This window comes from Grammomys surdaster, unplaced genomic scaffold, assembly GCF_004785775.1.
Source record: "Grammomys surdaster isolate TR1022 unplaced genomic scaffold, NIH_TR_1.0 170, whole genome shotgun sequence".
Lineage (NCBI taxonomy): Eukaryota > Metazoa > Chordata > Mammalia > Rodentia > Muridae > Grammomys > Grammomys surdaster.
The window spans coordinates 4,508,782-4,531,453 of NW_021604618.1; the positions used below are offsets into that span (position 1 = coordinate 4,508,782).

At 36.3% G+C, this 22,672-nt stretch overlaps 1 pseudogene; it reads right to left on the reverse strand.

Annotated features, from left to right (window-relative positions):
* The window catches only part of LOC114620715, a 111,571-nt pseudogene extending 90,038 nt beyond the window's left edge, over positions 1-21,533 (reverse strand).
* Positions 21,534-22,672: the final 1,139 nt, after the last annotated feature.

A 22,672-nucleotide genomic window follows, 5' to 3' on the forward strand; every position in this document is an offset into this window, starting at 1 on the left:
AGGCCCCTACCTAAACATAGTAAAAGCAATTTGCAGCAAACCAGTAGCCAACATCAAACTAAGAGTGTGCTGGACCCATGTGTGGTTCTCCATGGCTCCTACATCTCTCCTCCTCCTCCTTCCTCCTCCTCTCCCTTCTTCTCCTAATCTTCTTTGTTCTCCCACATTAGCTCCTCCCCCATTACTGATCTTTTTTATTGTAAAATTTAGCAGCAGTAGGAAACCATACTGCTACAGCAGAACTATCCGAATTTTACCAGATTTCTCACCAGAGACTATTAAATCCAAAAGATTCTGGATAGATGTCATACAGACCCTAATAGAACATTAATGCCAGACAAAAATACTATATCCAGCAAAATTCTCAAATATCATAGATGGAGAAACCAAGATATTCCATGATAAAACCAAATTTACAAATTTTCTTTCCACAAAATCAGCCCTACAAAGGATAATGAAGGGAAAACTCCAACACAAGGAGGAAAATTATACCCATAAAAAGCAAGAAAGCAATCTTCTTCCAATAAACCCAAAAGAAGATAGCCACACAAAAACAACTCCACATCTAATAACAAAAATAACAGTAAACAACAATCACTTCTCCTTAAAATCTCTAATCAAGGGACTCAATTACCCAATAAAAAGATATAGACTAAAGGACTAGATATGTAAACAGGACCCAACATTTTGCTGCATAAAGGAAACCTACCTCAGTGACAAAGACAGACACTACCTCAATTGGCTAGAAAGGCTAGAAAACAATTTTCCAAGCAAATAGTCCCAAGAATCAAGCTGGTGTAGCCATTCTAATAATGAATAAAATTGACTTTCAACCAGAAGTTATCAAGAAGGATAAGAATGGGTACTTCATATTCATCAAAGGAAAAATCAAATAAAATGAAATCTCAGTTCTCAACATCCATGCCTCAAATGCAAGGGCACCAACATTCATAAAAGAAACTTTACACACAAAGCACACATTGCAACTCACACAATAATAGTGGGAGACATCAACACCCCACTCTTATCAATGGACAGATCACAGAAACAGAAAGTAAATAGAGACACAGTGAAATTAAAAGAAGTTATAAACCAAATGGATTTAGCAGATATTTATCGAATATTTAATCCAAAACCAAAAGAATATACCTTCTTCTCAACAAGTTAAAGTATCTTCTCCAAAACTGCCCATATAATGGGTTTTGAAACAGGCCTCAACAGATACAAGAAGATTGAAATAATCCCATGTATTCTATCAGTTCAGCATGGACTAAGGCTGGTCTTCAATAATGATAAAATCAATGGAAAGCCCACATACATATGGAAACTGAACAATGCTTTACTCAATGATAACTTGGTCAAGGAAGAAGTAAAAAAAAGAAATTAAAGACATTTTAAAATGTAATGAAAATGAAGACTCATCATACTAAAACTTATGGGACACGCTGAAAGCAGTGTTAAGAGGAAAACTCATAGCTCTTAGTGCCTACAAAAAGAAATTGGAGAGAGCACACACTAGCAGCTAACAGGACACCTGAAAACTCTAGAACAAAAAGAAGGAAATGCACCCAAGAGGAGTAGATGGCAAGAAATAATCAAACTCAGAACTGAAAGCAACCAAGTAGAAGCAAAAATCAAATTAACAAAGAATCAAAAATACTAAGAGCTGGTTCTTTGAGAAAATTAACAAGATATATAAACACCTAATGAGACTAACCAGAGAGCACAGAGACAGTATCCAAATTAATAAAATCAGAACTGAAAAGGGAGACATAACAAAAGAAACTAAGGAAATTAAAAAAAATCATCAGATCCTACTACAAAAGCCTATACTAAAAAAAAAAAAAAGCTGGAAAATCTAGATAAAATGGACAGTTTCCTAGACAGATGTCAGACACCAAGGTTAAATACGAATCTGATAAACCATCTAAATAGTCCTGTAACTCCAAAAGATAGGAGGAGTCCTTAAAAATCTCCAAACAAAAAATAACCCAGGACCAGATTGTTTTAGTGTAGAATTCTGTTAGACATTCCAAGAAGACCTAATGCCAGTTGTCTATAAACTATTTCACTAAATAGAAACAGAAGGAACACTACACAATTCATTCTCTGAAGTCACAATTATGCACATACCTAAACCACAGAAAGACCCCACAATGAATGTGAACTTCAGACCAATCTCCCTTATGAATATTGATGTAAAAATACTCAATAAAAGTCTCACAAACTGAATCCAAGAATACATCAAAACAATCATCCACAGTGATTAAGTAGACTTTATCCCAGGAATGCAAGGATGGTTCAATATTTGGAAATGAATCAATGTAATCCACTATATAAACAAACTCAAAGGGGAAAAAAAAACACATGATCATCTCACTAGATGCTGAGAAAATTTGACAAAATTCAACATACCTTCATCGTTAAAGTCTTAGAAAGTATAGGAATTCAAGGCACCTACATAAACATAGTAAAAGCAATATACAGGAAACCAGTAGCCAACATCAAACTAAATGAGAGAAACTTGAAGCAATTTATTTAAAATCAGGGACTAGACAAGGATGCAAACTCTCTCCCTACCTAATCAATATAGTACTTAAAGACCTACACAGAGCAATTAGACAACAAAAGGAGATCAAAGGAATACAAATTGGAAAGGAAGAAGTCAAAATATCACTATTTGCAGATGATATGATAGTATACATAAGTGACATCAAAACTTCTCCCAGAGAATTCCTAACCATGATGAACAACTTCAGCAAAGTGGCTGGATATAAAATTAAATCAAACAAAAGAGTAGCTTTCCTCTACTTAAAACATAAACAGGCTGAGAAAGAAATTAGGGAAATGACACCCTTCACAATAAACACAAATATAAAATTCCTTGGTGTAAATCCAACCAAGCAAGTAACAGATATTCATGACAAGATCTTCAAGTCCCTGAAAAAGGAAATCAAAGAAAATCTCAGAAGATGGAAAGATTTCCCATGCTCATGGATTGACAGGATTAATATAGTAAAATTGCCCATTTTGCTAAGAGAAATCTACAGATTTAATGCAATCCCCATCAAAAGTCCAACTAAATTCTTCACACAGATTGAAGGAAAAATTCTCAAATTCATTTGGAATAGGAAAAAATCCAGAATAGTGAAAATTATTCTCAACAACAAAAGAACTTCTGGGGGAAACAGCCTCCCTGACCTCAAGCTGCACTACAAGGCAGTGACTAAAAACTGCATTGTATTAGTACAGAGATAGGCAAAAAGATCAATGGAATTGAAGACCCAGAAATGAACCCACATTTGTATATTTAATTTATCTTTGACAAAGAGTCTAAAACCATTGAGTGGAAAATATACAGCATTTTCAACAGGTGGTGCTGGTTGAACTGGAGTTCAGCATGTAGAAGAATGTAAATCAATCCATTCTTATCTCCATGTACAAATCTCAAGTTGATCAAGGACCTCCATATAAAACCAGACACACTGAAACAAATAGAAGAGAAAGTGGGGAATAGCCCCAAACACATGGGCACAGCAGAAAAGGTCCTGAACAGGATACCAATGGCTTTTGCTCTAAAATCATGAATTGACAAACGAGACCTCATAAAATTGCAGTTTCTGTAAGGCCAGGGACACTGTCTATAGGACAAAACAGCAAACAACAGATTGGGGAAAGATCCTACATCTGATAGAGAACTAATATCCAAAAATTTACAAAGAAAATAGACTCCAGACAACCAAATAACCCAGTAAAAATTGGGGTACAGAGCTAAACAAAGAATTCTCAAATGAGGAAACTCGAATGGTTGAGAAACACCTAAAGAAGTGTTCAACATCTTTAGTCATCAGGGAAATCCAAATCAAAACAACCCTGATATTCCACCTCACACCAGTCAGAATGGCTAAGATTAAAATCTCCGATGACTGGAGATGCTGGCGAGAATGTGGAGAAAGAGGATCTCCCCTCCATTGTTGGTGGAATTGTAAGCAGGTACAACCACTCTGGAAATCGTTTTGGTGGTCTCTCAGTAAATTGGACGTAGCATTATCTGTGGATCCAGTGATACCCCTCTGGGCATATGCCCAAAAGGTGTTCCAACATATGAAAAGGACACATTCTCCACTATGTTCATAGCAGCCTTATTTATAATAGCCAGAATCTGGAAAGAACCCAGATGTCCTTCAACAGAGGAATGGATACAGAAAAGGTGGTACATTTACACAGTGGACTATTACTCAGCTATTAAAAACAATGAATTCATGAAATTTTTAGGCAAATGGATCGAACTAGAAAATATCATCCTGAGTGAGATAACCCAATTACAAAAGAGCACACATGGTATGCATTCATGGATAAGTGGATGTTTGCCCCAAATCTTACAATACCCAAGACATAATTCACAGAACAAATGAAACCCAGGAAAAAGAAAGACCAGAGTGTGGGTGCTTCAGTCTTTCTCCAAAGGAGTAACAAAATATTCACAGGAGCAAATATGAGACAATGTGTTGGGCAAAAACTGGAAGAGGGGTCATCCAGAGACTGCTCTACCTGGAGATCCCTCCCAGATGCAATCACCATAAGCAAACACTGTTGTGGATGTCTAGAAGTGTATGTTGACGGGAGCCTGATATACCTGTCTCTCAGGAGACAGGCACTGCCAGAAGCTAAAATATACAGAGGAGAATGCCCACAGCTAACAATCAAACTAATCACTGGGTCACCAGTAGAGGAGTTAGAGAGAAGACTGAAGCAATTGTAGGGGCTTGTGGCCTCATGGGGAGAGTGACAATGCCAACCAACCAGTGCTCCCAGAATCTAAACAGCAACTCTGGGAACTCACATGGAGAGACCCATGTCTCCAGCTCTATATGTAGACTATATGGACTTGTTGGGCATCAGTGGGAGAGGAGGGCTTTGGTCCCTTGAAGGCTGGATGCCCAGAGAGTGATAATTTAAGATGGGGAGGTAGGCATGGGTGGATGTCTGGGGGCAAACCCTCATAGAAATAGAAGGAGGGTGAAGGCGTTAAGGGGTTTCTGGAGGGTGGGGGAATACAGAAATGGGTTAACATCTGAAATATAGACAAAAAAATATCCAATAAAAAAAGTAAATGAAAGAAAAAGGAAAAGCAAGCAAACAAACAAAGACAGATAATGGAACTGGCTATTGCAGTCGAGCATTTAAGACTTTTTAGCAGCTATTTAAATTATCCATATTACTGGGATTCCTTATAATTGTCAAGGACAAGAGACTGTGGAAGGGGCTCACAGAACTTTAAAACAATATCTTCATAAAATAAAAGAAAAAATGGGGAGATATAGCCCTGTACATCACAAATTTATTTAAATCATGCTCTTTTTATTTTTTATTTATTTATTATTTTTTAATTTGGATGCCAAGGAACATTCTGCTGATTGTCTAAGACACTCTACAACTAGGCATACTTATGCACTTGTGAAAGGGAAGGATCCACTTACTGGCATAAGGCATGAACCTAATCAGGTATTAAATATAGGAAAGAGGGCATGTTTGTGTTTTTTTCTGCAGGATGCTAAAACATCATAGCCACCAGAGCCATAGATGAGACATGCTGATGCCAGGACAAAGAATGATGCTTACCTGTGTTCTTGCAGAGTGCCCTGACAATGGTAACTGGGAAGTTGTATTGAACATATATTCCTAACCCACCATAGCTTATGTATAACGCTGAAGGGACAAGCTGCCTTGTCTCAAGATTTTAGACCTTGTGAAGCAGAGACTCTAAAAGAGAAGTTAGAATGAGACTTGTATTGTTCTTTAATGTGACCAGTTATTCAGACTCAATCATGGAGTGGTCTAGAAATCAATCAAATATTGGAAATAGCAATCTTTATTTGGAAGTCTGGTTCTAGACATTTTCAGAGACATATATGGAAGCTAGCTGCAGTTCTCTATGATGTTTTGTTAGCAAGAGATAAAGTTAGGGTAGGATCTGGATTTCAAACAGGTGTTAGCACATGTTTTAAGGCTCTTTTAATTGTCAAGTTATAATTACATTTGCTTCTTCTACAGTATTTAATGTTAGTTGATTGATTGTACACCTTCTAATTGTGTTTGTGTTTTGAAATATGGCATATCAGTTATGGAGGTCTATCAGCCAGCTTTTGTTTCAGTGCTCTGAGTACCACAGAACCTTGGTATTCTAAAAATAGCTTTCAAGTACTGGAAGAAATGAGTTAGGTTTTAAGCAGAAGCAAGAAGGTAGTGGGCTTGATTATTGTTGGTGTAACAGCTTTAATTACATTAATTGCTAGCACCAATGCTTCTGCCATTACTTTGACACAAGAAGTTAAGAGAGCTATTTTTGTTAATCATTTAGCAAAAATAAATGTTACTAGTGTGTTGAATATACAATAGGACTTAGGTATTTGGAAGAACAAACTGATGCTCTTTATCCTATTTAAATTATTAGGAGGTTCAGAATTTAAGGGTAAGGAGCCATCGCGAGTGTCATGCCAAATACCATATGGTTCATGTTAGTTCTAATATTTACAGTGGTAGTCATTATAATTAGGAAAAAGTTTAAAGACAATTGCAGTGTATTTGTCATAACTCTAACAACTCTCTGAATGTTTTAATGTTACATAGAGAACTTATGGATTTCAAGAATGTGCTCTGCTGAATGTTAATGTGGTAGATACAGTAGATGAAATTATCCATGGCCTGAGGTCAGTATTTTTATTTTGTTCAAGCTTCAAGAATGACATATATAGCTTGATCATGCTATATATGTCCCTTTCTGTCCTGAAAATATGTTTATTCTTGCCAATCATGTTAAAGCTTGTCTTTAACAACATCAACATGGTGACAGCTAAAGTATATGATGTGAACCTAAAAATGGACCCCAAGACCGAGTTATTAAATTAACAGGCTGGCAAGCCAAGGACAGGTAAGATTCTACACAGAGCTTTACCAACCTAAAACAGAAGTGCATTACTTTTCATAATGCATACCTTATGATGGGTAAGAAAGGTATTCTTATCAGAATGACCTAAGACACGCTCAGTATTGTTAGTGAATCAAAAAAGGGGGAGAGTCAGGGAGCCTTTGGGGCTACTTAGCAAGAATCTGACATGGGCCAAGGACAAGGAAATGAACCGCTTGTCAGGAATATGACATTGGCCAGGGACGAGGCGTAGACATCATACAGGAATTGACATTATGCTATAACAAAGATGTAATTTTAGATATGAGTCTAAATGTTAGGCTAGAACAAAGAAGTAACTTCAGACAGAAATCTACATTTTAGGCTAGAACAATAAAGTAGGCTTCAGACATGAAAATGACTTTGGACTAGGAAAGGGAAGTTGGCTCAGATAGTTTGGTCATCCATCCTAAGAAGTTCTTAGAAACAGTGATTATGGGAGTGTTCACAGAGTTTTGTTTATTGCCTTGCTTGTTCTTTGGCTATTTCTGTTTATTGTCTTACTTGTACCTTGACTATTTGTATCTATTGTATTGTTAGACCCTCAACCTAGAACTGCCCTTAATATTTGCATGTAATTAAAATGGTATAAAAGCAAAATGTAGGAGGTCAGATGGCATAGGGGGTTTCTAAGAAGAGAAAATGGGGAAAGGAGATGGCATATAAAATGAAAATAAATTAAATATCCAATAAAAATAGAAATAAATTTCTCACAGGTTTACATAGCCTCTTAAGTTTTTGTTAATACATGATGTAGCCAAGTTGGTAAGCAAGATTAGCTATTACATCCTTACAAATGCAACTATAGGAGCTAAATGTCCATATTTTAAATGTAAAAAACTAAAGATAACACAATTCTTTATATATAAAAAATACTTATGTAAAGAAGAACTCAATCAACAGATTAACATAACCACTTCAAAATACTTAGTACTTTTTTTGGTTACTTTTCTTGTTGCTTTCTCTCTCTCTCTCTCTCTCTCTCTCTCTCACACACACACACACACACACACACACACACACACAAATTTAACAAAAGTAAGGATCCACTTTGTCTTTCAGTGTGAGAGTACAGTCATTTAGAACATGTAAGTCTTGGCAGCTACATCAGGAATGAGAAATGAATGTTGATATTGAGCTAACTCACTTTCATGTAATCATTTGTTGAAGGTACTCAGACTATAAAAAGTGTGCTACCCACAGCTATGTTTGTCTTCTAATTTTAATTAACTTAATATAGTGGCACCTCATAGATGTGCCATATATATTACTGATTTTATATCCTTCAAGTTCACTGTATAAGCCATCAAATAATTTAAGTCTGTCATTTGAATGCTATCTTTGGGTAGTAGGCACATGAGTCTACTTCTTTATTCTATGGTGCACAAAAATAGCACAAAATGAATCTAACATGTGAAAGGTCTAAGTATTTATGGAATTCATGAGTATTATAAAGTACATAAAAACCATAAATAAAGTGATAAAATCCAGATGCATGTTATTTTACATAGAATAATCTTTTCTTTTTCTAATTTCTTTCCTTTAAAAGAGTCATAATTTAGGACTCTTTATTTTATATATACAATGTTCTGATTATTATCTTCATTGTATTACCACTATAGAAGCTATATTTCCAAGTATTTGCAATTATGTAAATACTGTTGGATATTGGTGATTAAGAAAGTCCATGATGAAACACAACATATACTGTAGATAAATGTGACAAGTAGCTACCAGTTGACCTAGTAGATACTGTTCCCACAGCTTTTTGCCTCAATTTGGATCTGAAAGATTATCCAGAGCATTTTGGAGGCCATTGCTGTCATTTTTATAGATATACAAACCTGGAAATCTCTTTTAACAGTCTTCAGATAAAGTTATTTTCATATTCTCTCTCTCTCTCTCTCTCTCTCTCTCTCTCTCTCTCTCTCTCTTGTTTATTTATTTTTGATTTACTCATTTTGCATTTACTAGGATTGAAGATTCAAGAACAAGTTTAATTCACACACACACACACACACACACACATATATATATATATATATATATATATATATATATAACTACTGTTATAATTAGTTTTCATTAAACAGAAAAGGAATAATTAAGTAAGCTTGTTTTTTGTTTTTATAGTTGTTTATTTGATTTTTGTGCTGAGAATTTATGTATGTTTATGCATGACTTTCTCATTCTCTTTCCTGTTTTGGAAAATTCTCAGTTACTGACTTTTGGTTTCTCCATCTCTACCAATTGAATATCAACTGACATAGAAAAGTACTCTTAAAGTTTCATGGCAACAGATATTATCTTAAATTTTATTTTGAGACCTAAAGTATTACTTGAATACTTGCTCTTCAATTACTTAAATTTTCTCCTCATTACGTTTGGTGTAGCCTTTAGCCATCTACATTTCATGTTCAGGAGAATATTTTCTAACTCATGAGTAAGAATTGATGTCCCATATACAATTGAATGCACAGACACCGGATCTGGCAGGCCTTGTAGTTTAATACTTAATGCATTGAATTCTACAACATTCTTATTTTTTGTAAACATATTGTTTCTCTTTTAAAACCAATCATTTGCTTAATACCCATTCATAAATAACAGGATTCATAAATAACAGAATTATAAATAGAACTTCTTAAAAGAGTTTTCTGATGTCAATGTATCTGCCTAAAACAGTACCATGAAAAAACAAAATATTTTCAAAATGTAAATATATCTTTATATCTCAACAGATAAGAAGACCTATATTGAGTTCATTACTATATGCTATCTGTGGTGATAAAACCATTACTGACTCTTACTAATAAATAGACAGAACATTCTCCGATACTTATATTTTGCTTATCCTGTCTAATTCTACTTGTTAACTTCACTAGATTAGTAATTTAAGTAAAATACTCAGTTTTGAATTAAGATGCATTCACTTTAGAAATGGTATTACATTTGAGAAAGTACATAATATTTTTCCCTATGGAGATCAGGTACTTGATTTTACAATGTCAATACATGTGCAAATAACACAGTCTAGTATTTACTAGACTGTCAGAAAAAGGGCATGTCTTGTAGTTTGGGGATAGTATGGGACAATTTAATCGCTAAAATACGCAAGGGAACTTGTCTATAAATATCTCAGGTAATTGCATCTTTCAGCAAACAGAATAATTGAAGTTTACTACCACAATGCCCTAGTAGACCTTATAAAATAAATTTGTTGATGTAAATGCCATTAATAATTTATATTAGTAATTTTATTTAAGACACTTTTGGCTTTTGTAATAAAGATGAAGTAGTTTCCTGAAAGACAATTTATAATGTTCAGTATTATTTGTATGATTTGATTAATTGATATCTGACTTTGCACTGAGTGAAATAAAGTTTAAAATAATAGTAATACTCATTTGATCAACTATGAATAGATGACAATTACTATAAACTCTGTATTTATGAGAGAATTCAAGATGTATTTTAAGATAACCCTAATTCAGAACTTTGAAGATAAGTATACATTGAGCACATGCTCACACACAGATATGTCTAGATAACAACATAAACAAAGGGAATATTTGCTGATAGAATTTCTCTGGATAGAAACTTTAATATTAAGGGAATCACAGATTTTTTAAAATGACAACTTTTTTTGCCATTGCTTTTTCTAATGCTTTTTCTAAAAAATTTGAGTGTTATTTCATTTGAAAAGTATGTAGTCAAAGTTTATATACTTGAAATGTGTTTATATATGAAGGAGAAAAAATAAAGATCACAAAGAGGGGGAAGTATAAGAATATAAAAGCTACTTTAAAAGTATCTGTGAATATTTAAATCTAATTCTCTAGCATGTATATTCTGTCTCTTTGTTCTAAATAGCTGAAATATTACACATCACATTTGGTATTTCATAATATAGACTTTAGTATAGTAACATCAACTGCCCATAATTTTCCCACATTCATCTAATTACTTCATGTCACTTCTGTTCTAATAATGACAAATCAACATATTCTGTCATCTACATTATAGATTTTTATGTCCAGAAGAATACGTTGACAGTAATTAATCCCCACACTAATTCCTATTTGTCTGACCAATATATTCTTGACAAGTGACTACTATCAATTTTAAATATTATATGTATTGGATACTGTAGAGTGAAACTTCATGTAACACATCAATTAAACTTATTTTTTATAGGTACTGCAAGAGGAAATTAGAAGTACACCACACACCAGAGCAGGGACTGTTAATAATCCCAAACTACCAAATAATTTTAACTCATAGTTACCAATGGATAATCAAATATATCCTACTTATCTCATTACTCCTTTTCAAGGAAAAGCACAGACATTTCTTATTTTTTCTTTTCTATTTTATTCATTTATTTATATTTTTTACACTCCAGATTCTATTCTCCTCACAGTCTACCCTCTGACTATTCCACATTCCGTACCTCCTCCCTACCCCCTGTCTCCAAGAGGATGTCTCCAGCCACACACCCTATGCCCCACAGAAACTCTAAACTCGCTGGGGGCTCCAGTCTCTTGAGGGTTAGGTGCATCATCTCTGACTGAACCAAGACCTGGCAGTTCTCTGCTGTATATGTGTTGGGGGCCATATATCAGCTGGTATATATTGCCTGGTTGGTGGTCCAGTGTATGAGATACCTTGGAGGTCCAGGTTAACTGAGATTGCTGGTTCTATTACAGGGTTACCCTCATCCTCAGCTTCTTCCAACTTTTCCATAATTCAACCACATGGGTCAGCAGCTTCTGTCCATTTGTTGGATATAAATATCTGCATCTGACTGTTTCAGCTGCTTGTTGGGTCTTTTGGGGGGGCAACCATAAGAGGTCCCATTTTGTGTGTGCTCCATAGCCACAGTAATAGTGTCAGGTGTTTCCCATTCCCTTCTTTTCCCAGATCCCTCTCATCCCTCCACATTATGATTGCTTTCTTTTCCCCTCTAAGTAGGACTGAAGTATCCTCACTTGGGTCCTTCACCTTGTTGAACTTTTTGAGTTCTGTTGACTGTATCTTGGGTATTCTGTACTTTTTTTTTTTGCTAATATCCACTTATTAGTTAGTACATACCATGCATGTCCTTTTGTATATCAGTTATCTCACTCAGAAAGATATTTTCGAGTTCCATCCATTTTCCTGCAGAAACTCAGAATGTCCTCATTCTTAATAGCTGAGTAGTATTCTATTGTTGTAAATAAACCACATTTTCTGTACCTATTCTTTTGATTTGGAACATCAAAGTTTCCAACTTCTGGTTATCACAAATAAGGGTGCTATGAACATAGTGGAACATGTATACCTATGGCATAATGGACATCTTTTGGGAGTATGCCCAAGAGTGGTATTTCTGGTTTTTCAGGTAGATCTATTTCCAATTTCCTGAGGAACCTCCAGATTGATTTCCAGAGTAGTTGTACCAAATTGCAATTCCTCCAGCAATGGAGGAATTTTCCACTTTCTCTCCATCCTTGCCAGCATGTGTTGTCACTTGAGATTTTGATCTTAGTTAATATCTTTTGGATATTAACCCTCTATCAGATGTGGGGTTAGTGAAGATATTTTCAAAATATGTAGGTTGCTGTTTTTTTCTTATGGACTATGTCCTTTGCCTTACAGAAGTGTTCCAGTTTCATGAGGTTCCATAAATCAATTCTTGATATTAGAGTATGAGCCATTGGAGTTCTGTATAGGAAATTTCCCCTGTGCTAATGAGATCAAGACTCTTTCCCACTTTTCTTCTATTATATTCAGGGCATCTGGTTTTATGTTGAGGTCCTTAATCTACTTGGATTTGAGATATATATTATCCAGTTAAACCAGCACTATTTGTTGAAGATGGTTTCTTTTTTCCATTTTATATATTTTGGGTTTTGTGCCAAAGATTAAATGTCCATAAGTGTATAGTTTTATTTCTGAATCTTCAATTCTGTTCAATTTACCAACATGTCTGTCTCTGTACCAATATGTTCCAGTTTTTTTTTTTTTTTAATCACAGTTGCTTGGTATTGGAGATAGAGGTTATGGATGGAGATTCCCCAGCCATTCTTCTATTGTTAAGAATTGTTTCCACTATTGCACTCTAGTACAGCTTGAGGTCAGGGATGGTGATTCCTCCAAAAGTTATTTTATTGTAGAGAATAGTTTGTGCTATCCTGGGATTTTTGTTATTCCAAATGAATCTGCAAATTGCTTTTTCTATTTCTATGAAGAATTGATTTGAAATTTTGATGAGGATTGCATTGAATCTGTAGATTGCTTTTGGCAAGAAGGCCATTATTACTATATTAATCCAGGAGCATGGGAGCATGGGAGAATGGGAGATCTTTCCATCTTCTGAGATATTATTTGATTTCTTTCTTAAGAGACTTGAAGTGAAATTTTGTGAAATTTTTCACTAAATTTTTTGAAATTTAGTGAAATTTTGACTTCTTACTTTCCCATTTGTATCCTTTTAACTTCCTTGTGTTGTTTAATTACTCTGTCTAGGATTTCCAGTACTATATTGAATAGGTAGGGTGAAAATGGGCAGCCTTGTCTAGTCCCTGATCTTAGTGGGGTTGCTTCAAGTTTCTCTCTATTTTGTTTGATGTTGGCTACAGGTTTGCTGAAATGTACTACAGAGGAATAATGATAAAAATATGGCATGGTCTTGGTACAGAGACAGGCAGGAAGATCAATGGAATAAAATTGAAGATCCAGAAATATATCCACACACATATGGTCACTTGATCTTTGCCAAAGGAGCTAAAACTGTCCACTGGAAAAAAATCAGCATTTTCAACAAATGGTGCTGGTTCACCTGGAGGTCAGCATACAGAAGATTGCAAATCTATCCATTCTTATCTCCTTGTACAAAGATCAAGACCAAGTGTATAAAAGACCTTCATATAAAATGAGATACACTGAAACAAATAGAAGAAAGGACCTTCGAATACCAGGGCACAGGGGAAAAGATCAGAACACCAATGGCTTATGCTCTAAAAATCATGAATTGACAAATGGGACCTCATAAAATTGCAAAGCTTTTGTAAGGCAAAGGACACTGTCAATAGGACAAAACAGAAACAGATTGGGAAAAGATCTTTGCCAATCCTACATCAGATAGAGGGCTAATATCCAATATATACAAAGAACTCAAGAAAGTAGACTCCAGTCAACCAAATAACCGAGTAAAAAATGGGGTACAAAGCTAAACAAACAATTCTCAACTGAGGAAACTCGAATGGCCGAGAAGCACCTAAAGAAATGTTCACATCCTTAGTCATCAGGGAAATACAAATCTAAACAAACCTGAGATTCCACCTCAAACCAGTCAGAATGGCTAAGATCAAAAACTCAGGTGATAGTAGATGCTGTCAAGGATGTAGTGAAAGATGGACACTCCTCCATTGTTGGTGGGATTACAAGATGGTGCAACTTCTCTGGAAATCAGTTTGGCAGTTCCTCAGAAAATTGGACATAGCACTACCTGAGAACCCAGCTATACCACTCCTGGGCATATACCCAGAAGATGCTTTAACAGATAACAAGGACATATGTTCCACTATGTTCATAGCAGCCTTACTTATAATAGCCAGGAGCTGGAAAGAACCCAGATGTCCTTCAACAGAGGAATGAGTACAAAAATTCTGGTACATTTACACAATGGAGTATTACTCAGGTACTAAAACAATGAATTGGAGAAATTCTTAGGTAAATGGATGGAACTAGAAAATATCATATTGAGTGAGGTAATGCAATCACAAAAGAACACACATGTTATTCACTCACTGATAATTGGATATTAGCCCAGAAGCTTGAAAAATCCAAGTTTCAACTCACGAACCACATGAAGCTCATAAAGAAGGAAGATCAAGTATGGATGCTTCAGTCCTTCTTAGAAGGTGTAACTAAATACTCAAGGGAGCAAATGTGGAGATAAAGTGTGGGACAAAAACTGAAGGAAGGCTTGTCTGGAGACTATCCCACCTGGGTATCCATCCCATGTGCAATCACCAAAGGTAGATACTGATGTGGATGTCAGGAAGTGCATACTGACAGGAGCCTGATATACCTGTCTCCTTAGAGGTCTACCAGAGTCTGACATATCCAGAGGTGAATCCTCACAGCTAACCATTGAACTGATCAAGTGGTTCCCAATGGAGGAGTTAAAGAGAAGACTGAAGGAGCTGAAAGTGTGTGGAACAATGAGGAGAGGAACAGTACCAGCCAACCAGAGCTCCCAGAGTCTAAACTACCAGCCTGGGAGCCCATAGTGAGGGAGCCATGGCTCCAGCTGTATATGTAGGGGAGGATGGCCTTTTTGGGAATAGGTAGAGGAGGCGATCCTTGGTCCCATGAAGGCTGGACACTGAGGGTGGGGGAATTCGAGAATTGGGAGGTGGGAGTGGAGGTGGAGTTGGGAGTGGAGGAGTTGGTAGGGTCACACCCACACCCACATAGAAGCAGGAGGAGGGGTGTTGAGAAAGTAAAATATCCAAGGAAAAATAAAAAAAAAAAAAAACTAAGAATTGTTTTCACTATTCTATTTTTCTGGTTTTTTTTTGTCTTTGCAGATGAATTTGAGAATTGCTCTTTCCATGTCTTTGAAGAATTGTGTTGGGTTTTTTGAATCTATAGATTGCCTTTGGTAGGATGGCCATTTTTACTGTATTAATTCTGACAAAACATGAGTATTGGAGATCTCTCCACTTTCTGAGGTATTCTTTTATTTCTTTCTTGAGAGAGTTGAAGTTATTGTCATACAGATTGTTCACTTGTTTGGTTAGAGTTACCCTAAGATATTTTTTATTATTTGTGGCTATTGTGAAAGGAGCTGTTTCCCTAATTACTTTCTCATCCTGTTTATCATATGTACAATGGAAGGCTACTAATTTATTTGAGTTAATTTTATATCCAGCCACTTTTCTTAAGTTGCTTATGAGCTGGAGAAATTCTCTGGTACAATTTTTGTAACCTCCATTGTATACTATCTTATCATCTGCAAAATGTGACACCTTTGTTTCTTCTTTGCCAATTTCTATTCACTTGATCTCTTTTTGTTGTCTAACTGTTCTAGCTAGAACTTTGAATACTATGTGGAATAGATATGGGGAGAGTAAGCATCCTTGTCTTGTCCCTGATTTTAGTGAGATTGCTTCGAGTATGTCTCCATTTAATTTGATGTTGGTTGTTGGTTTGCAGCAAATTGCTTTTATTATGTTTAGGTATGGACCTTGAATTCCTGTTGTTTCCAATACTTTTAACAAGTAGTGGTGTCAAATGCTTTTTCTGCATCTAAGGAGATGATCATGTGATTTTTTTTCTTTGAGTTTATTTATTTGGTCAACTGGAATTTCATATATTGAATCATTCTTGCATCCCTGAGATGAAACCTACTTGATCTAGGTAAATGACATATTTTATGTATTCCTAGAGTCTGTTTGCAAGATTTTTATTGAGCATTTTCACATATTCATAAATGAGATTGGTCTTAAGTTCTCTTTTCTGGTTGGATCCTTGTGTGGTTATGTGTCAGAGTAGTTGTGGTTTCATGGAATGAATTAGATAGTGGTCCTTCTGTTTCTATTTTATGGAATAGTCTGAGGAATATTGAAATTAGATCTTCTATGACTTCTCTTCTATCTATATCTTCTATGGGATATAGGCCTGTTTAGTTAGTTTACCTGTTTTTGATTGAACTTTAGTAAGTGGTATCTGTCTAGAAAACCATCCATTTCATCTAGATGTTCCAGTTTTGATGAGTATAATCTTTTATAATAGGATCTGATGATTTCTTTGAATTTCCGCCATTTCTATCATTAAGTCTCCCTTTTCGACTGGAGCCATTACAAGGTCCCCTACAAATACTGGAGGTCAGGCCTCTATCCCTGCCTTTGCAAGTTCAGAATTGCCACAGCCCTTCTATACTTAGAGAAGGGAGGAGATGTCAGGGGCATCCATGCTTATACACTGAAGGCCTAAAATCAGCCATAGGCCTAAAATTAGCAATAGGTCTGTCATACATGTATACTAACACCAAGTCTTGGGTTTCAGTGGAAAAACATTGAAACAGATGGCTATAAGCTAATGTAAAAAGGCAGTTTTTATAGAAATTTACAAGCCTGAGTAGTCATAGACCTTGTAAATAGGTAGCCTTGGCAGACAATACCAATTTAGATAAGGACAAGCGAGTCATAAGCAGAGTCATAGTGACTTGTCCCCTGAACCTTCACCCAGCTGATACCTGGTTCTGAAGATATCTGTATTCCCCCTGAACACCCACACTCCAGTGTCATTCCCTTCCCCACATCCTGCCTTTCTGTGTTTATAACCCCTGTGTGAATGAATTATGATTTGAGACAAAATAAATTATAAAAAAAAGAAAAAAATAGCTCCCAAGGATTTCAGTCTGAGAATCCCAAGATAGCCATTAAGGAGCTTTAAGGCTTCATCCATCCTAGTCTACATGGTAATTGAGTGACTTTTTGAGTCATCAAAAAAAGCCATATTTAAAAAAATGGAAGGAGAAGTGTTATAAGTATATTTCCACTACAAACATCTAAAAATAAAATTTTAAAAAGTTATATGGAAGCACAAAAACAAAAAACAAAAACAAAAACAAAAACAAAAGTCTCCCTTTTCATTTCTGATTTTGTGAAATTTGATACAGCCTCTGGGCCCTTTAGTTAGTTTGGCTAGGGTTTTATCTATCTTGTTGATTCTCTCAAAGAACCAGCTTTAGGTTTTGTTGATTTTTTATATTACTCTCTTTGTTTCTAATTGGTTGATTTCAGCCCTTAGTTTGACTATTTCTTACTGTCTACTAGTTTTGGGTGTGTTTTCTTCTCTTTGTTCTAGAGCTCTCACATGTGCTCTCAAGTTTCTTGTGTAAGATCTCTCCAGCTACTTTACCAGAGCTCTAAGTGCTATGAATTTTCCTCTTAGATCTACTTTCATTGTGTCCCATAAGTTTCGGTATGATGTATCATCATTTCTATTGAATTCCAGGAAGTCTTTAATTTCTTTCTTTATTTCTTTCTTGACCAAGTTATCATTGAGTAGAGAGTTGTTTCATTTCCATGTGTATGTGGGCTTTTTGTTGTTTCTGCTGTTATTAAAGACCAGCCTTAGTCCATGGTGATCTGATAGGATGCATGGGATTATTTCAGTCTTCCTGTATCAGTTGAAAGTTGTTTTCTGACCAATTAATTATATGCTTGATTTTGGAGAAGGTACCATTAGGTGCTGAGAAGAAACTATGTTCTTTTGTTTCAGGGTTCTGTAGGTATCTGTTAAATCCATTTGGTTCATAACTTTTCATAGTTTCACTGTTTCTGTGTTAAGTTTCTGTTTCACTGATTTGTCCACTGGTGAGAGTGGCATGTTGAAGTCCCACTATTATTGTGTGGGGTTCAATATGTGTTTTGAGATTTAGTAAAGTTCCTTTTATGAATGATGGTGCCTTTGCATTTGAGGCATAGATGTTCATAATTGAGATTTTCTCCTAGTGGATTTTTCCGTTTGATGAATATGAAGTGTACTTCTTTATCACACTTGATAACTTTTGGTTGAAAGTCTATTTTATTGGATATTAGGATGGCAATTTCAGCTTTTTCTTGGGACCATTTGCTTGGAAGAACTTTTTCCAACCATTTACTCTGAGATACCATCTGTCTTTTTTTTTTTTTTTAGATATGCTTCTTGTACGGAGCAAAGTGGTGGATCTTCTTTGCATATCCAATCTTTTAACTTATGTCTTTTTTATAGGTGAGTTCAGTTCATTAATATTGAGAGATATTAAAGAGAGATGACTGTTGTTCCTCGCTATGTTTGTTTTGGTAGGTGACTTTATGTGCTTTTGGTTCTCTCCTTTTGGCTTTGTTGTGAGATGCTTCATATCCTGTCTTTTGTTTGGCAGAGGTACCTTCCTTGTGTTGGAGTATCTAGTGTCCTCTGTAGAGCCAGATTGGTAGGTAGATACTATTTGAATTTGGTTTGTCCTAGAATATTTTGGTGTCTTCATTTATGTTGATTGATAGGTGTGCTGGGTATAGTGGCCTGGGCTGGCTTTTGTTTACTCTTATTGTTTGCATGACTTCTCACCAGGCTTTTAGTGTCTCACTTGAGAAGTCTGGTGTAGTTCTGATAGGTCTACCTTTGTATGTCTCTTGTCCCTTTCCCCTTGCAGCTTTTAATATTCTTTCTTTGATCTGTGCATTTAGTGTTTTGGTTATTATATGACATGAGAATTTTTTTCTGATCCCATTTATTTGGCATACTGTAGGATTCTAGTTCCTGTATGTCCATCTCTTTCTTTAGGTTGGGGAAGATTTCTTCTACAACTTTGTTGAAAATGTTTTCAGGACCTTTGAGTTGAGCATCTTCATTCTCCTCTATTCCAGTTATTCTTAGATTTGGTCTTTTCATTGAGTCCTGCATTTTCTGGATGTTCTGGATTAGGAGTTATTTTATATTTTGAATTTCTTTGACAGTTGTGTAGATCTCTTCTACAGTATCTTTTACAGCTGATACTGTCTCTTCTATCTCATGCATTCTGTTGGTGCTACTTATATCTGTAATTCCAGACCTCTTTCCTAGGTTTTTCCATTTCCAGGTTTGCCTCCATTTGTGATTTTTTTAAATTGTTTCTACTTCCATTTTTAGGTCTTGGACCACTTTATTCAATTCCTTTACCTGTTTGATTGTGTTTTCCTATATTTCTTTAAGGGATTTGTCTGTTTCTATGTTAAGGACTTCTATGTGTTTACCTGCATTTTCCTGTATTTCTTTCAGTGAGTTATTTATATCCTCTTTAAAGGACTCTAGTATCTTCATGAGATACGATTTTACATTAGCTTCCTAATTTTCAGGTTTATTGAAGTATTCAGGGCTTGCTGCGGTAGGAGAACTGGGTTCTGATGATGCCGACGTATATTAGCTTCTGGTGCTTATGGTCTTGAGTTTGTCTCTTTCCAATCTGGCTATCCCAGGTATTTGCTGGTCTGGATGACTCTGTCTGGAGTCTGCCTCTTTTGTCCCCAAGTTGTTTCAGGTCTCCTGGTAGGCCTGTAGCCCTGGCTGTAGCAGCTCTCCTGTGTGGCCTTCCTACTGGGGCTCTTCAGAAGGGCAGAGAAGCTGCTGAATTGTTGCCCTGGCTGCAGTAGATCTCCTGGGACGCCTTCAGATGTTGGGTTTTCAGTAAAGCAGTCAAGTTGTTTTTATGTGTGAAACTGTTCTCTGGGGGAAGGAGGTGGCATATGGACTGTGGTTTCTGATTCCTTGTGTGCAGTAGTACTCCAGGGAGGATTTCAGTTTGTTGCAACAGTTTCCCTGCATGCTACAGAGCTTCCAGAAGGTCTTCTGACTGTGATATTGGTTTCCCAATTCCTCTATGTACAAAGAAGCTCCAGGGATGACTTCAAGCTGTGGTGTCTTTAGGAGAGCAGACAAGCTGGCTATCACTTGTTCAGTTGCCCTGTGTGCAATGGATCTCTTGGGATGCCGACAGGGTGTGGTGTCAGTTGCCCTGTGTGCAGCTGATCTCCTGGGATGCCAGTTTTCCTGTGTACAACAGATTTCCTGGAATGTCTCAGGTTGTGGGGTGTCAGATGCCCTGAGTTCAGCAGATCTTCTGGGATGCCTTTGGATATGGTGTTTTCATGGGAGCAGACTAGCTAGCAGTCTGTCCTGGCAGAAAGCAACACAGACATTTCAATAAGATATTTGGGGAATTGTCTTGATGATCAATCCAATAGTTCTACACCTGAAAATGTATAGTTTCATGCCATAATAAGGCTATTGAATTTAATAAAAGTAAAATACATTAAGAGTATAGAGAGACATGAGGGACATACTGGTTATAAGTAGATATATGGTATACCTAAAATAACTCACAAAGAGTATAAAACATTATTTAATGGAATTAGTGCTGTTAGTAATGTATTACATAAGGAAATAATTTATCTTAGGGAAAGATACATCGTGAACTTGGACAGCTCCTAAACTGATTACATATATTGATCATATTGTATTATATGTTCTAATATGTTCTCATTTATTTAATATCTATATCTTTCTTTCAAACTCTCTGTCTTTTTATCTCTCTCTCTCTGTGCCTCCATCTCTATTTGTCTGTATCTATGTCTCTCTGCCCTGTGTGTGTGTGTGTGTGTGTGTGTGTGTGTGACTATGTTGTGTGAATGTGAACCATGTCACAAATGTGGAAGTCAAAGAGAGCTTGTGAGTATCAATTTCCTGTGTCCTATAGATTTATGAAGATTGAACTCAGCAATCAGGCTTGAAGATCCATAAAACTGCTTGCTCATGATTTGTTTTTGATAGATCCCAGAACAGCCACAGAAACAGAGCCACTAATATCTATGAAATCTGCTATAAATGATAGTAGCATGGAGTCTATCAAATCATTTAACCCACAAACCAGTTCTTTTTTATTTAATTATTTATTGGTTATTTTATTTATTTACATTTGAAATGTTATTGCCTTTCCTGATTTCCCCTCTGAAAACCCCCTATTCCATCTCACCCGAACCCCTATCTCCATGAGGGTGCTCACCCACCCACCAACCAACTCTTACCCCACTGCCATAGCATTCCCCCTACACTAGGCCATCAAGCCTTAACAGGAACAAGGGCCTCCCCTCCCACTGATGCCAGACAAGGTCATCCTCTGCTACATATGCAGCTGGAGCCATGGGTCCCTCTGTGTGTACTCTTTGGTTGGTGGTTTAGTCCTTGATAGGTCTAGGGGGTTTGGTTGATATTGTTGTTTTCCCTATGGAGTTGTAAATCCTTTCAGCTCCTTCAGTCTTTTTGCTAACTACTCCACTGGGGTCTCCATGCTGAGCCCAGTGATTGGCAATGAGGATCTGCCTCTGTATTTGTCAGGCTCTGGCAGAGCCTTTCAGGAGACAGCTATACTAGGTTCCTGTCAACGAGCACTTCTTGACATCTTCAAAAGTATCTGGGTTTGGTGTCTATATATGGGATGGATCCCCAGGTGTGGCAGTCTCTAGATGCCCTTTCATTCAGTTTCTGTTCCACACTTTATCCTTATATTTCCTTTAGACAGGAGCAATGCTGGGTTAAAAATTTGGAGATGAATGGGTGGCCCCATCATCCAACAGGGGGCATTGTACAACCTCTGAATACTGTCTCTACAGTTTCTATCTCCCCTTTGTTAGCTATTATGCTAATGTCATCCCTGTTGGGTCCTGGGAAGCTCTTGCTTCCCTGTCATCTGTGACTTCCTAGTGGCTACTCATAGTTTCCCAGCCACTACCCCTACATATTGCTGTTCAATTTTCTGACCCTTTGTTCTTCACTCCCATCTATTCCCATGCCTAATTCTACCTGCTCCCTTTTTCCCATTTCTACCTCCTTCTCTCCCTCCTTCTATTTTCCGTGATAATTTTGTTCCCCTTCTAAGTAGGATTGAAGCATCCTTACTTTGGTCTTCTTTCTTTTTAAGCTTCATATAGTCTCTGAGTTGTAATGTGGGTATTCTAAACATTTGGACTATATCCAGTGATCAGTGAGTAAATACCATGTATGTTCTTTTATGACTGGGTTACCTCACTCAGGATGATATTTTCTAGTTCCATTCATGTGCCTGTGATTTTCATTCAGTCATTGCTTTTAAGAGCTGAGTAGTACTCCATTGTGTAAATGTATCACATTTTT